Source organism: Malania oleifera, chromosome 12, assembly GCF_029873635.1.
Source record: "Malania oleifera isolate guangnan ecotype guangnan chromosome 12, ASM2987363v1, whole genome shotgun sequence".
Lineage (NCBI taxonomy): Eukaryota > Viridiplantae > Streptophyta > Magnoliopsida > Santalales > Ximeniaceae > Malania > Malania oleifera.
In genome coordinates, this window is record NC_080428.1 from 7,796,997 (window position 1) to 7,802,378 (window position 5,382).

Genomic DNA, 5,382 nt, shown 5'->3' on the forward strand with positions numbered 1-5,382 from the left:
AAAGAGGCGGACCATGACAATGGGCCATGCATTTGAGAGAGGCCGTAAGCTATGGGTTGAGTTGGCCAATAGTGCATGGGCCATGCACAATCTAAAATTGAAGAAGGCCGTGAGCATATGCAAGAAGAAAGGCCGTTAGCACGCGAGGCCCATGCAAGGAGAAGAGGAAAGAAGGCCATGAATATTGCAAGTTGGCAACCGAACAGATGAGGGAGGGCAGCAGCCTTATTAATAGCTGCTGTGTGCGTATAGGTTGGGGGGTTAGAGAGTAAAACAAAAGGGATATTGGGGAGTAGCCAAAGAGGAGAAGAATAGGGTTTTAGGAGGGGAATACGGGCCACAGCAGCTTTAATAGCTACTGTGTGCGCAGACCAAAAGTAAGGGCAGCAAGCTATGTTTCGACTTCTTCTTCTTCTTCTTCTCTCTCTCCCTCCCTCCCTCCCTCCTCTCTTTATTTGTTCTTGTTTTCTTATTTGTATTGACCATCTATCTTATTCTTTTGATTATTTTATTGTTAGAGTAATTGGTTGTTTTATTTTCATGGTCTATTTTATGTTAATGTTTTGAAAGATTTATTATTGGTTCTTTTGTTTCTTTATTTTTAATGCTCATTTTAATTTAGTGTTTTGAATATTTTGTTGTTGGATTGAGTGCTCCTTAATTTTGGTGTCGTGCATTTTAATGTTTTGAATGGTAAAACATTAGATTAATTAGTTCTTTGTATATTATTTTGTTGTCTTGAATAGCTTATCATTAGATTAATTTGTATCTTTATTTTTAATTGTCCAATTATTTTCGTGTCTTGAATGAGTCATTGTTGGGTTAATTAGTTGCATTTGTTTTGTGTAATTTGCTAATTTGATTTGTGTTTATGGGTTGTTTTACAACTCAAGAAGACTAGAACTTAGTTTAATTTCAATGTGCACATAAGGGGTTTGAAAAAATGCCCCTTAGAGCATAAGCATTATATCTTGTCATTTATTGTTAGAATTAGGAGGATTAGATGATGTTGATGATTATGGTTTAACTCCTTAAGCAAGGATAACCATAATTCATCCAACACACATTCTAAATTTTCTCTAATTTAGGGGCAAGAGTAATATTATTGCCAAGGGCATCGGAGCATAAATCCTAAATTTGTTACGTAACTTTGTTCCGCTTCTCACTAGAGTTTATAAGCACATTGCATTTAAAATTCTTTGATTTCATTAAGTACACATTTTATCAATCCCATACAAAAGAAGAACGAACCATCTTGGCTTATGCCCAAAAATCTTGTTTCATTGTTAATCTTCCTTTATTTTTTATAATAGTTAAATTTGGAACTCAAACATACTGTTCTTTATGAAAAAGACTTAAGGATTTCCCTAATACTACTTGGTGACACTCTTATACTTGGGAGTTACTCTCTAAGGTTCTTAGAGTGAGTCATGCCCAATATCCTATCATGCAAGTTCAGCCTTCAAGTAACATATCTTAGAAATCACCTCAAGTAGTTCCTAAGTACAAACCAAAATGCTACAGTAGTGTAGCAAAGAAGGCCAGATCCTTTACCCCACTACTAGTATCGCCCTCGCAACTACTTTCCCAAATCCTACGAGAGGGGTAAGCATAAGATCCAGGATCTAAATGATGGAGGAGCTCTAAAATTCCAATATTTGAAGCAAAGAACATCTACACCCAATATTACACAAAATCCTTTGCCTCTACATTAGGGTCCTACTTTAAATATGAGTGGAAAGGAAAGAAGGCCAATTGACCCATCTCAACTCATGGCACCCGAAAAAAAAGGTAAAAATTCAATTTGAAGAAGAGAGGGGAACAAAAATAGATTTTGACTATCGATGTCAGAATTTGAGGACCCATTTGGGTTGCCAACATTTGGTGATTTTTTTAGAACCAAACTATTTATTCTTTTAACTTTTCTTTTTATTTTAAAAAATGGAGTCGCCACTTTATTTTAAATTTTGAAAAAGGTAAAATAAAGGAAAACCTTTTTAAAGAGATTAAGTTTAGGAGTACATTTTTTAATAGGGAGGATAATATTTTAAATTCTTTTTAATTGGAATCCAAAGCATTAGCACCCTAAAACATCTATTCTCTTGAATGGTTATCATGCTTACCTTGTGCGTATATGTGTGTTTACATCTCATTTTTTAAATAATTTCTTAGAAAGCTATTTGAATTCATGGAAAAATAAGAAGCTAAAATTTGAAAAACCAAGCGATTGACGACTTGTAGAGACCAGTTTATCGCCATTTGTATTTTCCCTATTTTTGTATTGTTCATTTCAAAAAACATTCTACCCTTGACCCCTCTGAGAAGGCTTTCATAAGACTTGTGTAAAGAACTAACCTCATGAATGTCCTACTCGAATGCCCAATATGCATATACAAAACATATAATACATAAACAAATGAGAAGGAAAGAAAGAAGAAATTCATGTTTTTGGTATGGTATGATCGGATTTATTAAGTAAACTGCCTACATATCCTCAAAAGAGAAATCAAACCATTTGTACTTCCCAAAAAAATAATTTCAATTTCAAGGTAAAACACATTTTTTTGGATAATTTTATTTTGCACACATCATGAATGGTTCATTAAAAAGTTAAATTTTTTAGAACATCTTATTTATTTTAAAGGAAAATCATAAAACAGTTTGGAAATGTGTGGATTTTTGGAAGAAGGACCACAAACCTGCCTTGACTTTGTGTAGAAAACATTGAAAAACATCCAAACCCCACATTACAGATGTATGGCTCCAATAACTTACAAATTTTGTGAAAACTATGGATGATTTTTTATTATTATTATGAAAACTCATGCAAATCTAATTGCTTTAATGAAATTTTTTTTTTTTTTTTTTTATAGAGAAACTGTGAAAACTCTAATTAAGGATCAGTTAGCATTATTCAAATTGCTCTACAATGAACTCTTAGAAGAATGAACTTCTATTGATAAAATGGAATACCCCTCTCTTCAAATCACACCCCCAAAGTCCCTTTCAAATGAAAAGAAGTATGGTATCTCTTCTTTCTTTCCTTCAATAAGAAGCCCCATTTTGAGTCATGAAAATGCCTTGAAATCCTCACCTTACCAGATGTATTTTAATATCATCCTTAAGAGGTCATTTTAAAGACCTTCAATGGAAGGGAGGGAAAACTAATTTAAAATTTGAATTTTGAAAATTCAAATTCAAAAATAACTACCAATAACCACCATCCATCAACTACCAATGTTGGTGGTTGACATGTTGCATCAACGGGACACTTGGCCCACCCAAATCCCTAGCCAGTTGCATGCAAACAAGTAATAAATTTGAATATTGGTTGGACTGGTCTACTACCTTCAAAGGTCTATCAACCGGTTATGGGTGTCACCAAAATGAAGAAAAGAAGGGAAGGGTAGTCGACTGCCTTTAGAGGCCAATCGACTACCTAGTGAGGAAATTGGGCTTGTCTTTATTTATTTATTTTTTTTGAATTTTACATCCTCATTTAAGTTAAAAGTTGTTTAGTTAAAAAATAAATATTGAAAGTTGCCCCTTTTTTACTAACATACATCTTTGAATTAAGATGTTAGGAAAAGATAAAGATGTCATTTTTTATCAAATTCCACCAAGAAGGATATTAAATTGCTCCATTATGACTTAAATTATTACTTTGGCGAAGCACCTCTATAGAATTTATGGAACCATCAAAAATTGTTTATACCTTTACATTCTTCTCATCTGCTTTTTACAAAACATCTTTTACATTTGTATTATTGTGTCGCTGATACTACTAAACACTTAGTAAATAGCATAAAAAATTGGGATTTCTAGACAATAAAGCTAGGAAAATGAAGGATTGTTGGGAGTTGAGGTCAAGGAAAATTTTTGATATAATGGAAAAATCATTTTTGATTGCTAATGATACCTTGTCTACTCTTCTTAAAATAAATAAGTATTAGAGTGCAAAAGAATAACTTCTTGAAAATGACCATCTATTCTTTTAAGTTGCCCCAATTAATATCTTTGAGATTTAAAGAACATTTTAACTACTCTATTTTTAATTGAGCCAACCTTCCATCCGATATTCTAAGTATTTAAGTGAATTATGTTGTAGGGACCCAAACCCAGGAAATAAAGGAAAATAAATAAAAGAAAAGGAAAATAAATAAAAAGGAAGAGAAAAAGAATGGAGATGGTTTGGTTCAACACCAAACCGTTGACGATTTGAGGTCATCTCAGAAAACCGTCAAGGGTTACAACAACCAAGAGTATTTTAAGTGTCAAACCGTCGACGATTTTGTCAAGTTCAAGAAAATCGTCGACGGTTTCCCACAAGCCAGCTTCTTTATAAATAAGAAGTGAGCTCTTTTTTAATATATATATATATATATATTTCCTCTCTCTCTCTAAGCTAGGGCTTCGACTCTCTTTTTCTCTCTCATCCCTCACGTGACTCTCTCTCTCTCTCCCCTAAGCTCACCTAAAGCTGCTCTCGCTCTCCAATCGTCTCTTCTCTCCTCTCTCGGGTTGCCGAGTCACTTCCCACAACAAGTTAAGGAAGCCAGGTTTTCGTATTCCCGATCATTTTAGGCATATTTTCATGAACACGTAAAGGGAATAAATTATGTCAGCTTTTAATTAAATTTGAACCGATTAAACTAGAGTTTATGATTCTAGAAATATTATGCTAGTTGTATTTCAAAATCCAACCAATTGAAGTTGATTATGGGTATGGTGATTATATTATATTAGTTTAATTTGGAATTGGAATCGTTTAAAATTGAGTAAGTGGATACATGAACATCATATGGTATTTTCTAAATGTAATATACATATGAAATCGATGGTTTTGGTGGTTATACACGTATTTTGGAAAAACTAAGGTGAGTATGGTAGATCATCTCTGTTTTCTTGCAAACTACATATTTTGAGTTAAATTAAAATGGTAGAGGTGATCATACCCTGGGTTTCATTAAAGTATACTGAGTGTTATATGATATGTTCTCTGGTCAAATTATTAGGGTATGATATGACATTTAAATTGTGTGGCATGAGATTAATTCTTCATAATAAATTGGTTGTGATTACTGCGGTAAATAAACTTATATGTTTGGGTGATTTATTCTGTGTGGTTATTCATATATTTCACAATATAACGTTGGCAAGCCTGAAGAGTTCATTATATTGCCCTTGATATAAATCGCAATATAACATTGGTGGGATATGAGGAGTTCGTTATATTGTCATTTATATAAAGAGGGTAAAACATTGGCAGTGAAATGAGGAGGTCATTTTACTGATTACTATGAATAGGTCATTGTAAAAGTGTAACAGCTGTGTGTTGTGAAGTACGTGCTAAGAACAATGGGGAGGGATGCTCAGTGCGTA